This window comes from Somniosus microcephalus, chromosome 4 (genome assembly GCF_052327205.1).
Source record: "Somniosus microcephalus isolate GS21.2 chromosome 4, FLI_Smic_1.0, whole genome shotgun sequence".
Classification (NCBI taxonomy): Eukaryota; Metazoa; Chordata; class Chondrichthyes; order Squaliformes; family Somniosidae; genus Somniosus; species Somniosus microcephalus.
The window spans coordinates 31251351-31266264 of NC_140990.1; the positions used below are offsets into that span (position 1 = coordinate 31251351).

The 14914-nt window shown below is 54.8% G+C and overlaps 1 pseudogene; it reads left to right on the forward strand.

Moving 5' to 3' along the window:
• Positions 1-7517: 7517 nt before the first annotated feature.
• LOC147118548 (uncharacterized) overlaps positions 7518-14914 on the forward strand; it is a 129172-nt pseudogene continuing 121775 nt past the window's right edge.

Here is a 14914-nt window from a genome sequence, read left to right on the forward strand (position 1 = left end):
AACCTGCCATACTCCATCGAGGAGGTCAGGACCATGACCAGGAACTGCCAAACCTGTGCCGAATGCAAACCGCATTTCTTTAGGCCGGACAGAGCAAGCCTGATCAAGGCCACCCGCCCCTTCGAGCGCTTGAGCATCGATTTTAAGGGGCCCCTCCCGTCCTCTGACCGTAATGTGTACTTCCTCAACATCATTGATGAGTACTCCCGTTTCCCCTTTGCCTTCCCCTGCCCAGACATGACCAGCACCACGGTCATCAAATGCCTGAACGACCTCTTCGCCTTGTTCGGGTTCCCGAACTATATACATAGCGACCGGGGCTCCTCCTTCATGAGCGAGGAACTTTGCCAGTTCCTATTAGCGAGAGGTATCGCTGCAAGCAGAACCACCAGCTACAACCCCCGAGAGAACGGCCAGGTGGAAAGAGAGAACGCGACTGTCTGGAAGGCCGTTCTCTTAGCCTTAAAGTCTAAGGGCCTCCCAACCTCTCGCTGGCAGGAAGTCCTCCCGGCAGCGCTGCATTCCATCCGGTCACTACTTTGCACTGCCATTAACGCCACCCCCCATGAACGAATGTTTGTTTTCCCCAGGAAATCGACTACGGGAACCACGCTGCCAACTTGGCTGACTTCTCCGGGGCCCGTCTTACTGCAAAAGCATGTGAGGGCCCATAAAACGGACCCCCTGGTCGAGAGGGTGGTCCTCCTGCACGCCAACCCCCAGTACGCCTACGTGGCATACCCAGACGGGCGGGAGGACACAGTCTCCTTACGAGACCTTGCACCCTCGGGCACCCCTGAGACACCACCGATACCCCCCACCACCCCCCCAAATCCAGCCAAGGTAGACGGCATGCCGGAACCCCACGAGCCTTCATCAACCACGCAGACACCAGCATTAACACCGGAGACTGCAACACCGCCGCCGCGCCGATCAGAAAGACTTACGAGGCCTCCGGACAGACTGACATACCCGAATTGGTAGTACACTTCACCCCGCCGGACTCAAATCTAAACAAGGGGTGAATGTGGTAAACCACTTTTATCGTTCACTATTGTTACACTATGATTATCACTGTTATATCGTTACACTATGGTTATCACTGTTTACACTGTTGTATCACTACACGAGGTCGCCTCTTGTCACGCTGTTATACCTGGGCTGACCACTGCTGACTCCGCCCATGGCTCCACCTACTTGCCCAGGTATAAAGGTGGTCGACTGGTTGGTATTCCTCCTTGTTGGATCCGATCACCCACGAGGGTGGGCTCTGTTATTTAGCCAATAAAAACCTATAGTTACTTTCTTAACTCGTCGCTTTTCATTGGATGAATTGATAGGTATATCAGTTAGATACATTGTAAAGCTTCCTCTACACTGTCCCATCAAACACTCCCAGGGCAGGCACCGCACGGGTTAGATACAGAGTAAAGCTCCCTGTACACTGTCCAATCAGCGCTCCCAGGGCAGGTACAGCACGGGTTAGATACAGAGTAAAGCTTCCTCTACACTGTCCCATCAAACACTCCAGGTCAGGTACAGTACCGGTTATATACAGAGTAAAGCTCCCTCTACACTGTCCCATCACACACTCCCAGGGCAGGTGCAGCACAGGTTAGATAAAGAGTAAAGCTCCCTCTACACTATCCCATCAAACACTCCCAGGGCAGGTACAGCACGGGATAGATACAGAGGAAAGCTCCCGCTACACTGTCAGATCAAACACTCCCAGGGCAGGTGCAGCACGGGTTAGATACAGAGTAAAGCTCCCTCTACACTGACCCATCAAACACTCCCAGGGCAGGCACAGCACGGGTTAGATACAGAGTAAAGCTACCTCTACACTGTCCCGTGAAACACTCCCAGGGCAGGTACAGCACGGGTTAGATTCAGATTAAAGTTCCCTCTACACTGTCCCATCAAACACTCCCAGGACAGGTACAGCACAGGTTAGATACAGAGTAAAGCTTCCTCTACACTGTCCCATCAAACACTCCCAGGGCAGGTACAGTACCGGTTATATACAGAGTAAAGTTCCCTCTACACTGTCCCATCACACACTCCCAGGGCAGGTACAGCACGGGATAGATACAGAGGAAAGCTCCCGCTACACTGTCAGATCAAACACTCCCAGGGCAGGTACAGCACGGGTTAGATACACAGTAAAGCTCCCTCTACGCTGTCCCATCAAACACTCCCAGGGCAGGTACAGCACGGGTTAGATGCAGAGTAAAGCTTCCTCTACACTGTCCCATCAAACACTCCCAGGACAGGTTAGATACAGAGTAAAGCTTCCTCTACACTGTCCCATCAAACACTCCCAGGGCAGGTACAGTACCGGTTATATACAGAGTAAAGTTCCCTCTACACTGTCCCATCACACACTCCCAGGGCAGGTACAGCACGGGTTAGATACAGAGTAAAGCTCCCTCTACACTATCCGATCAAACACTCCCAGGGCAGGTACAGCACGGGTTAGATACAGAGGAAAGCTCCCTCTACGCTGTCCCATCAAACACTCCCAGGGCAGGTACAGCACGGGTTAGATGCAGAGTAAAGCTCCCTCTACACTGTCCCGTGAAACACTCCCAGGGCAGGTACAGCACGGGTTAGATACAGAGTAAAGCTCCCTGTACACTGTCCAATCAGCAGTCCCAGGGCAGGTACAGCACGGGTTAGATACAGAGTAAAGCTCCCTCTACACTGACCAATCAAACACTCCCAGGGCAGGCACAGCATGGGTTAGATACAGAGTAAAGCTCCCTCTGCACTGTCCCATCAAACACTCCCAGGGCAGGTACAGCACGGGTTAGAAACAGAGTAAAGCTCCCCCTACACTGTCCCATCAAACACTCCCAGGACAGGTACAGCACGGGTTAGATGCTGAGTAAAGCTCCCTCCACACTGTCCCATCAAACACTCCCAGGGCAGGTACAGCACGGGTTAGATATAGCGTAAAGCTCCCTCTTCACTGTCCCGTGAAACACTCCCAGGGCAGGTACAACACGGGTTAGATAAAGAGTAAAGCTCCCTCTACACTGTCCCATCAAACACTCCCAGGGCAGGTACAGCACGGGTTAGATAAAGAGTAAAGCTCCCTCTACACTGTCCCATCAAACATCCCGAGGGTAGGCACAGCACAGGTTAGATACAGAGTAAAGCTCCCTCTACACTGTCCCGTGAAACACTCCCAGGGCAGGTACAGCACGGGTTAGATACAGAGTAATGCTCCCTCTACACTGTCCCGTGAAACACTCCCAGGGCAGGTACAGCACGGGTTAGATACATTGTAAAGCTTCCTCTACACTGTCCCATCAAACACTCCCAGGGCAGGTACCGCACGGGTTAGATACAGAGTAAAGCTCCCTCTACACTGACCCATCAAACACTCCCAGGGCAGGCACAGCACGGGTTAGATACAGAGTAAAGCTACCTCTACACTGTCCCGTGAAACACTCCCAGGGCAGGTACAGCACGGGTTAGATTCAGAGTAAAGCTTCCTCTACACTGTCCCATCAAACACTCCCAGGACAGGTGCAGCACGGGTTAGATACAGAGTAAAGCTCCCTCTACACTATCCCATCAAACACTCCCAGGGCAGGTGCAGCACAGGGTTAGATACAGAGTAAAGCTCCCCCTACACTGTCCCATCAAACACTCCCAGGGCAGGTACAGCACGGGTTAGATACAGAGTAAAGCTCCCTCTACACTATCCGATCAAACACTCCCAGGGCAGGTACAGCACGGGTTAGATACAGAGGAAAGCTCCCTCTACACTGTCAGATCAAACACTCCCAGGGCAGGTACAGCACGGGTTAGATACAGAGTAAAGCTCCCTCTACGCTGTCCCATCAAACACTCCCAGGGCAGGTACAGCACGGGTTAGATGCAGAGTAAAGCTCCCTCTACACTGTCCCGTGAAACACTCCCAGGGCAGGTACAGCACGGGTTAGATACATTGTAAAGCTCCCTCTACACTGTCCCATCAAACACTCCCAGGGCAGGTACCGCACGGGTTAGATACAGAGTAAAGCTCCCTGTACACTGTCCAATCAGCAGTCCCAGGGCAGGTACAGCACGGGTTAGATACAGAGTAAAGCTCCCTCTACACTGTCCCATCAAACACTCCCAGGGCAGGTACAACATGGGTTCGATACAGAGAAAGCTCCCTCTACACTGTCCCGTGAAACACTCCCAGGGCAGGTACAACAAGGGTTAGATACAGAGTAAAGCTCCCTCTACACTATCCGATCAAACACTCCCAGGGCAGGTACAGCACGGGTTAGATACAGAGTAAAACTCCCTCTACACTGTCCCCTCAAACACTCCCAGGACAGGTACAGCACGGGTTAGATGCTGAATAAAGCTCCCTCTACACTGTCCCATCAAACACTCCCAGGGCATGTACAGCACGGGTTAGATAAAGAGTAAAGCTCCCTCTACACTGTCCCATCAAACACTCCCAGGGCATGTACAGCACGGGTTAGATACAGAGTAAAGCTCCCTGTACACTGTCCAATCAGCACTCCCAGGGCAGGCACAGCACGGGTTAGATACAGAGTAAAGCTTCCTCTACACTGTCCGATCAAACACTCCCAGGGCAGGTACAGCATGGGTTAGATACAGAGTAAATCTCCCTCCACACTGTCCCATCAAACACTCCCAGGGCAGGTACAGCACGGGTTAGATAAAGAATATAGCTCCCTTTACACTGTCCCATCAAACACTCCCAGGGCAGGTACAGCCCGGGTTAGTTAGAGTAAAGCTCCCTGTACACTGTCCGATCAAACACTCCCAGGGCAGGTACAGCACGGGTTAGATACAGAGTAAAGCTCCCTCTACACTGTCCCATCACACACTCCCAGGGCAGGTACAGCACGGGTTAAATACAGAGTAAAGCTTCCTCTACACTGTCCCATCTAACACTCCCAGGGCAGGCACAGCACAGGTTAGATACAGAGTAAAGCTCCCTCTACACTGTCCTATCAAACACTCCCAGGGCAGGTACTGCACGGGTTAGATACTGTGTAAAGCTCCCTCTACACTGTCCCATCAAACACTCCCAGGGCAGGTACAGCACGGGTTAGATAAAGAGTAAAGCTCCCTCTACACTGTCCCATCAAACATCCCCAGGGCAGGCACAGCACAGGTTAGATACAGAGTAAAGCTCCCTCTACACTGTCCCGTGAAACACTCCCAGGGCAGGTACAACAAGGGTTAGATACAGAGTAAAGCTCCCTCTACACTATCCGATCAAACACTCCCAGGGCAGGTACAGCACGGGTTAGATACAGAGGAAAGCTCCCTCTACACTGTCCCATCAAACACTCCCAGGACAGGTACAGCACGGGTTAGATGCTGAGTAAATCTCCCTCTACACTGTCCCATCAATCACTCCCAGGACAGGTACAGCACGGGTTAGATACAGAGTAAAGCTCCTCCTACACTGTCCCATCAAACACTCCCAGGGCAGGTACAGCACAGGTTAGCTACAGAGTAAAGCTCCCTCTACACTGTCCCATCAAACACTCCCAGGGCAGGTACAGCACAGATTAGATACAGAGTAAAGCTCCCTCTACACTGTCCCGTGAAACACTCCCAGGGCAGGTACAGCACGGGTTAGATACAGAGTAAAGCTCCCTCTACACTGACCCATCAAACACTCCCAGGGCAGGCACAGCACGGGTTAGATACAGAGTAAACCTTCCTCTACCAGTTATATTGTCATTGTTCGGTGAATTTTTGCTGTCATCGAGGTGCTGGATGTCGGTGCCCGGGGAATGGGACATTCTATCCTTGTGAGCACCGAGTGTCAGTATCCAGCAATCTCTGGTCAGGGACTGTCTTTTTAAACTGACTCACCTCATGTTTTTGACTCCCTTATTTCATTAATGAACATTTCAGAATTTTGCAGTGACCAAGGCTGTCTCTAAAACTGCAGGAAATTTGTTTTTAAATAATCTTCTTTAGTGAAGCTGCTGTCGCTCTGGCCTTTTGCCAGGCCCACTGACTGTGGCCCCTCTCCCAGATTCCAGCCCCAGCTCTGTGCTGACTGTTTCCCCTCTCCCAGAATCCAGCCCCAGCTCTGTGCCGCCTGCGGCCCCTCTCCCAGAATCCAGCCCCAGCTCTGTGCTGACTGTGGCCCCTCTCCCAGATTCCAGCCCCAGCTCTGTGCTGACTGTGGCCCCTCTCCCAGATTCCAGCCCCAGCTCTGTGTTGACTGGGCCCCTCTCCCAGATTCCAGCCCCAGCTCTGTGCTGACTGCGGCCCATCTCCCAGATTCCAGCCCCAGCTCTGTGCTGACTGCGGCCCATCTCCCAAATTCCAGCCCCAGCTCTGTGCTGACTGAGCTGCTCTGACCTGGGGACAGCGCGTCACAATCGGCCCCAGCGCACCTGAGCTGCTCACCAGGTCCCGCCCCCTTGCTGCGCCGCCATTGGTTGGAGGACCCGCCGCCCGTTCCCTCCGCCCCGCTCTTCCTATTGGTCCGGAGCTCCGTCAATCACCCGAGCAGTGTGAGCTGAGCATGCGCGGGCCTTTGCAGCAGCCGCTGACACATCAGGTGAGAGAGCTCAGGGAGCGGGTTCATGAACCCCGGGGGCACGCGGGCCGCTCACACCCCGAGCTCAGGGAGCGGGTTCATGAACCCCGGGGGGACGCGGGCCGCTCACACCCCGAGCTCAGGGAGCGGGTTCATGAACCCCGGGGGCACGCGGGCCGCTCACACCCCGAGCTCAGGGAGCGGGTTCGTGAACCCCGGGGGGACGCGGGCCGCTCACACCCCGGGCTCAGGGAGCGGGTTCGTGAACCCCGGGGGGACGCGGGCCGCTCACACCCCGGGCTCAGGGAGCGGGTTCATGAACCCCGGGGGGACGCGGGCCGCTCACACCCCGAGCTCAGGGAGCGGGTTCATGAACCCCGGGGGGTCGCGGGCCGCTCACACCCCGGGCTCAGGGAGCGGGTTCGTGAACCCCGGGGGGACGCGGGCCGCTCACACCCCGGGCTCAGGGAGCGGGTTCGTGAACCCCGGGGGGACGCGGGCCGCTCACACCCCGGGCTCAGGGAGCGGGTTCGTGAACCCCGGGGGGACGCGGGCCGCTCACACCCCGAGCTCAGGAAGCGGGTTCATGAACCCCGGGGGGACGCAGGCTGCTCACACCCCGAGCTCAGGGAGCGGGTTCATGAACCCCGGGGGACGCGGGCTGCTCACACCCCGAGCTCGGGGAGCGGGTTCATGAACCCCGGGGGGACGCGGGCCGCTCACACCCCGAGCTCAGGGAGCGGGTTCATGAACCCCGGGGGGAGGCGGGCCACTCACACCCCGAGCTCAGGGAGCGGGTTCATGAACCCCGGGGGGACGCGGGACGCTCACACCCCGAGCTCAGGGAGCGGGTTCATGAACCCCGGGGGGACGCGGGACGCTCACACCCCGAGCTCAGGGAGCGGGTTCATGAACCCCGGGGGGACGCGGGACGCTCACACCCCGAGCTCAGGGGGCGGGTTCATGAACCCCGGGGGGACGCGGGCCGCTCACACCCCGAGCTCAGGGAGCGGGTTCATGAACCCCGGGGGGACGCGGGCCGCTCACACCCCGAGTGCGGCCCCAGGCTCCGTTTTTAAAACACTCAACATTATCCGCTTCACACACACGGGGTGGGTCTCAGGTCCCGAACAAGAGCCCGTCCGGGCTGGGCGTTTGCCCCGAGCGGGCGGCAGCTGCGGGGCTTTCTCCCGGTGACAGGCCCGGGGTAACGGCCGCCATCTTGAGAGGCTCGGGGCAGCAGGGCGCATGCGCGGCCCCCTTGGCCAGGAACCAGGAGGAGAGAATCTTGTCAATTTCTATCCTGGACTCTGATGGCTTTTGTAAACTCCTTTTACAGGCTGTGAGAAGGGCAGCATTTACAGACCGCAAACACAAACCAAACATCACATCAAGATCTGACAGAGTCACTCCATTCATCAGAACCCGAATATCATCAGCCTCTGAATGTGGAAGGAGAAATGTTTGTCTGTTCTGTCTGTGGGAAACGATTTCAAACATCAGTGTGACTGGAAAAGTACCTAGACAGACACACCCAAGTGAGAGTGTTCCAGTGCACTGACTGTGGAAAGAGCTTCAACCAGTTACACAGGCTGAAAAATCATCGCACCGTTCACAGCGGGGAGAAACCATACACGTGTTCTGTGTGTGAACGAGGCTTCAACTGAGGGACTCAAGGACACCCGCACCATGGAGAAACCGTGGAAATGTGGGGACTGTGGGAAGGGATTTAATTACCCATGTGAGCTGGAAACTCATCAATGCAGTCACACTGGGGAGATGCCGTTCACCTGCTCCATGTGTGGGAAGGGATTCACTCAGTCATCTCACCTCATTGAACACCAACGTGGTCACTCTGATAAGAGACCTTTTCAATGTTCTGACTGTGAGAAGAGCTTTAAAAGCAGAAGTGATCTGCTGAGACACGAATGCACTCACACTGGGGAGAGACTGTTCACCTGCTCCGTGTGTGGGAAGGGATTCTTTAATTCATCCACCCTGATTGACCACCAACGGGTTCACTCTGATAAGAGACCTTTTCAATGTTCTGACTGCGAGAAGAGCTTTAAATGCAGAAGGGAACTGCTGACACACCAGCGCATTCACACTGGGGAAAGGCTGTTCACCTGCTCTGTGTGTGGGAAGAGATTCACTCGGTCATCCAACCTGCAGATTCACCAGCGAGTTCACACTGGGGAGGGGCCATTCACATGCTCCGTGTGTGGGATGAGATTCACTTATTCATTCCACCTGCTGAGACACCAGCGTGTTCACAAATGACTGCAAGGGTTGGATTCTGCAGTTTTTGCTGCTGTTAATCACAACCAGGACTGAACCATGTTCACTCTGATAGTTGGGGTTTGTTTCTGCTGATGTTAATAACATCCATAACTGGGCTATAGTTTGATATTCTGGATAAATGTCAATTATATCAGCTTTCTTTTAAACACAGTGTGTCCAGTCCTTGATATCTTCATGATAAGACGAGCTGATTGAGGACTTGTTATGAAGTGAGTGCAATCTTGGAACTGTGTTCCTAAACAGATTGCCCGTAATAAAATAGGGGAACTGGAGGCAATAATATGTTGCAAGGAACCAGAAATAGTACGGATTACTGAGTCATGGTTACAAAAAAATCAAAACTGGGATTTAAACATTGCAGGGTATAACATATTTAGAAAAGATACAGAGGGAAAAGGGCGAGGTGGAGTATCTGTACTTATTAGAGATAACAGAATGGCAGTAGAAAGACAGAAATAGAATCCATGTGAATAGAGATAAAAGATAATAAAGGATCAGTCATACTAATAGAGGTAGTGTACAGACCACCTAATAGTGGAAGGGAGGTGGAGGATGAAATAAGCAAACAACGTAAAACACATAGAATAATAATCATGGGGGATTTCAACTGTCCCAAACTTAATTGGCCAGAAGAGATAGGTAAAGGGGATAAGTGAATGGAGTTTGTTAAATGTGTACAGGACTCCTTTCTAACCCAGTGTGTAAGAAGCCCAACAAGGGAGGATTTGCTACTTGATCTAGTAATGGGGAATGAACCAGAGCAGATAAGAGAAGTAAAAGTAGGGGAACATCGAGGCAATAGTGACCATAATATAATATACTTTAAGATAATAAATGATAATGACACAACCATGACAAAGACCAGGGTAATAGATTAGAGAAAAGCCGATTTTGAGGAGCTGAGAATAGAACTTGGGAAAATCAAATGGACAACAATAATGGCAAACACTGATGTAGAACAGCAATGGGAAACATTTAAAACGGTGTTCAACAGAGTCCAGGAATAATATATTCCGCTAAAAAAAAGAACAGACTAAACAGTAATGGGTCACCATGAATGAATAAAGACATGAGGGACAAATTGAGGTTAAGGAAAGAGGCATACACTAAGTACGTGGACAGCAGGGATGAGCATGACGAGAGAGAATACGAAGAGATTAGGAGAGAAGTCAAAAAAACAATTAGGAAGGCAAAGAGGAAGTATGAAATTAAATTACCAAGGAATCTAAAACAAAATAGTAAAATGTTCTACAGGCACATAAATAAAAAAAAAGGAAAGTTGGGATGGAAATAGGGCCACTAAGGGATGGACAGGATAATCTCACAGGCAAAATGGCAGAAATATTAATTACTTTGCTTCAGTATTTACCATGGAGACAGAGCAGGTGGGCATGACATCGGAAGCTGTGATTAGAAATGATATAACCGTATTTAAAATAAAAAGAGAACTATTAAGTAAACTAATCAAACTCAAAGAAGATAAATCCCCTGGTCCGGATGGATTTCATCCGCGCATCTTAAAAGAATCCAAAGAGATAGCAGAGACACTGTTACACATATTTAATAATTCTTTACGAAAAGGTGTAGTGCCAGAGGACTGGCGGATAGCTAACGTAATACCTATATTTAAGAAAGCAGATAGAATATGTCCAAGGAACAATAGACCAGTCAGCTTAACATCAGTGGTAGGAAAAATAAAAGAATCCCGTTGAGTTGAATAGTGTAGATGCATTTAAGGAGAGGCTAGATAAGCATATGAGGGAGAAGGGAATAGAGGGTTATGCGGATAGATTTAGATGAGGAAAGACGGGAGGAGGCTCGAGTGGAGCATAAACGCCGGCATGGACTGGTTGGGCCGAATGGCCTGTTTCTGTGCTGTGTATTCTATGTAATTTTTAAAAGATGGATCTACAAGATGTCCAAGTCTGACAGGGCAGAAGATTCTATTATATCACAGGGTCCACTTCAATCACCCTGGGCAGATTTCCACTATCCTTTTGTGAAAAAGTGCTTCCTGATTTCGCTCCTTGGAAGCCTAGCCTTAATTTGAAGGTGTTGCCCTCTTGTTCTGGACTCGCCTTCCAGAGAAAATAGTTTCTATTTGGACATTAGGGAATCCCTTTCTCATTGTAAATACCCTGATCAGATTACCCCTCAATGTTCGAAACCAAGTTTATGCAACCTGACATCATAATTGAAGCCTTCAAGCCCCAGTATCATTCTGGTGAATCTGCACTGCACCCCCTCCTAGGCCAGGGTATCCTTCCTGAGGATCAGTGCCCAGTACTGAACACACTTCTCCAGATGGGCTCTGACCCAGGCTCTGTACAACTGAAGCATCATTTTCCCCCCTTTGTATTCCAGCCCCTCGAGATAAAGGACAACATTGTTGAGATACCGCGGCAAACGTGGGAGTCGAGACCAGAGCTAGTAAAACAGAACAGCTTTTTATTTCAGCCTCATTGCAAAACAGGAACTGGAAGAGCCCACGCCTGACTTAAATACTCCCCAGACAGGAAGTGCTCCCGGCAGCCTGTCCCTGTGGGAAACAAGTTGCTGGAGGAAAGGGCCCCCGGTTGGGGGCGTCTGCTTAAACTGTCCGTACCGCCGTGAGTGGATTGTGTCCAGTGGTGGCGTGTCGCCACAGAGCTCCCCCAAGAATCCGCTTAGGAGGAGTGGACGAGTCGTGACGGTGGTCTGATGGTTCTGCCGCAGCGGCTCTGCGTGATCGCCGGTCCAGTTGGCGGGGCCTGGCGGTTCGCCGCCAGCTGTGCTGGCTTGCTGGCGGGACGGCCTCTAGTTGGAGGCCGGGCCACGGGGACCTGTTCCCCTGGTTCTGTGTGTGCTGGTTTGAGCCGGTCGATGGAGACTGTCTCGACCCTGTCGCCGAGTCGCAGCTTGAAGACCTTGTCCCTGGTTTGTAGTACTTCGTACGGTCCGTCGTACGGGGGTCGCAGGGGTCCGCGGTGCGCGTCGTGTCGCACGAAGACGAAGCGCGCCTGCTGTAAATTTGGCGGAACGTGAGGTGCAAGTTCGCTGTGTTGGTTGACCGGAAGTGGGGCGAACTGCTGAGCGAAAGAGAAAAAGTTGAGCCGCTGCTGGTCGGCCGACCAAGGCGTGGTAGCCTCCGGAAGGAATTCGCCTGGGATGCGCAGCGGTTGTCCGTAGACTAACTCCGCTGCCGAGGACTGGAGGTCTTCTTTGACCGCGGTGCGTAGGCCTAGTAGTACCCACAGTAGGCGGTCAGTCCAGGTACTGTCCTGCAGGCCGGCGCGGAGTGAGGCCTTGAGTGACCGGTGGAAGCATTCACAAAGCCCGTTGGCCTGCGGGTGGTACGCCGTGGTTCGGTGGAGCGTCACACCGAGGTTGCGTGCTGTGGCCGTCCAGAGTTCGGAGGTGAACTGGGTGCCTCTGTCGGAGGTTATGTCGGCCGGTACGCCGAACCTCGCTACCCAGGTGTTAACGAACGCCCTGGCGATGTCGGCTGTGGTGGTGGAGGTCAGCGGCACTGCCTCAGGCCAGCGTGTGTAGCGGTCGACCATCATGAGGAGATAAGTCTGGCCTTGCGATGGCGGCAGGGGCCCGACGATGTCGACGTGTACGTGGTCGAAGCGGCGGCTGGGTACCTCGAAGTCTCCCAGGGGTGCTTTTGTATGCCGTTGTACCTTAGCCCATTGGCAGGCGAGGCAGGAGGTGGCCCAAGTCCGAACATCTCTGCTGAGGCCGCGCCAGACGAAACGCTGGGAGAGGAGTTTGACGGACGCGCGGGAACCCGGGTGGGAGAGCCCGTGGAGCGCGTCGAAGACGCGGCGGTGCCAGGTTTCAGGGACGACCGGCCTGGGTTGGCCGAGTGAGACGTCGCAAGTAACTGCCGTGGCTTCGGGCCCGTGCGCGACCTTGGCTAGGCGTAGCCCTGGCAGGCTGGTAGCCGCCGAGAGGAGGTCTGGGTCCGTGAGCTGGGCCGCTGCTATTTGCGAGTAGTCGACCGCGAGGTGCTTCGCGCAGATGGCGGGACGGGAAAGGCAGTTGGCGACAACGTTGTCTCTACCGGAGACGTGCTGGATGTCCGTGGTAAACTCGTGAACGGCCGCGAGCTGGCGTTGCTGCCGAGCGGACCAGGGTTCGGTGTGCTTGGCCATCGCGTATGTGAGTGGCTTGTGGTCCACGTACATGGTGAAGGGGCGGCCTTCCAGGAGGAACCTGAAATGGCGGACCGACAGGTGGAGCGCGAGAAGCTCGCGGTCGAAAGTGGAGTATTTGATCTCCGGGGGGCGCAGTTGGCGGCTGTAGAAGGCAAGTGGCTGCCACGCGCCATTAACCCACTGCTCGAACACGGCCCCGACCGCGTGGTCAGAGGCGTCGGTGGTGAGCGCGACCCGGGCGTCGGCCCTCGGGTGCGCGAGCAGAGTGGCGTCGGCGAGCGCGTTTTTGGTGGCATCGAAGGCGGCTGACGTGTCAGTGGTCCAGGCTACGGCCATCTTGCCGGATTTACCTCAGAGGGTGTCGTATAGGGGCTTCATGAGGGCTGCAGCTCTGGGGATGAACCTGTTGTAGAAGTTCACCATCCCGAGGAACTCCTGGAGGCCCTTGATGGTTGTGGGGCGGGGGAACTGCTGGACGGCCTGCACCTTGTTGGGCAGGGGGACGGCCCCAGCAGGGGTGATGTGGTGACCGAGAAAATCGATCTCGGTTAGGCCGAATTGGCACTTCGCCGGGCTGAGGATGAGCCCGTGTTGGGCTAGGCGCCCGAACAGGACGTGAAGGTGTTCGAGGTGTTCCTGTTTGGAGGAGCTGGCCACGAGAATGTCGTCTAGATAGACGAATAGGAAGTTCAGGTCCCGCAGGACCGAGTCCATAAGGCGCTGGAAAGCCTGGGCTGCATTCTTGAGGCCGAAGGGCATCCTCAGGAACTCGAACAGGCCGAATGGGGTGATGACGGCCATTTTGGGGATGTCCGCGGAGTGTACGGGGACTTGGTGGTAACCGCGCACCAGGTCGACTTTGGAAAAGACGGTTCGTCCGGCCAGTCGGGCCGAGAAGTCCTGTATGTGAGGCACCGGGCATCGGTCGGGGGTGGTGGCGTCGTTAAGGCGGCGGTAGTCCCCACAAGGGCGCCAGCCTCCGCCGGGCTTAGGGGCGATGTGGAGGGGCGAGGCCCAGGGGCTGCTGGAGCGGCGGATGATGCCGAGTTGTTCCATGGTGGTGAACTCGGCCCGCGCGATTTCCAGCTTGGCCGGGTTGAGCCTGCGGGCGTGGGCAGAAACTGGAGGGCCGGTGGTGGGGATATAGTGCTCCACCCCGTGTTTGGCGGCTTTGGCCGAAAAGGTCAGGTTGGTGAGGGCGGGAAACTCGGCTAGGAGTGCCGAGTAGTCGTCCGCGGCCCTGGCGAGGCAGTAGGTCGTCAGGCCGGCCGAACGGTCCGGGGTAAAGGCGCCGGGGATGGTGGCCATAGTGTTGGCGTCGACGAGGCGGTGCCTCGGAATGTCGACAAGGAGGCCGTGGGCGCGTAGGAAGTCGGCGCCGATGAGTGGGCAGAGGACCTCGGCGGTGAGGAACTCCCAGCGGTAGCGGCGGCCCGCGAGGTCGAGCGTGACCATGCGGGTGCCATATGTGCGGATGTCCGAGCCATTGGCGGCGGCCAGCGTGATACCTCGTGTGCCGCATTGGATTTCGAGGGCGGAGGCGGGGGTGATGCTGTGCTGGGCCCCTGTGTCGCACAGAAATCGGCGGTTGGTTCTGTCATCAGTGACGTACAGTAGAGGCCCCTTTTGCCCCATGGCCATCGCGGGGGCCGGTGCAGGGGGGGAATTGAAGGTACACGGTGGCGTGCAGCGTTGGGCCTCAGTGCCAAAACGGTTGTGGTAGTAACAGTGGCCCGGAGTGGTAGGGCGGGCGGGCCTGGTGGGCCGGGGAGACCGCATGGTCGTTGCCGCGAGGTTGGGCGTGACGTCGCGTGCGGACTGTGCAGAGAGCAGCCGGTCGGCCTTTTCTGCTATGTCATTCAGGTCCGTGGAGCCGGACTCCACAATGAGCGGGCGGATGCTGGCGGGAAGCTGCCGAATGAAAAGCGTG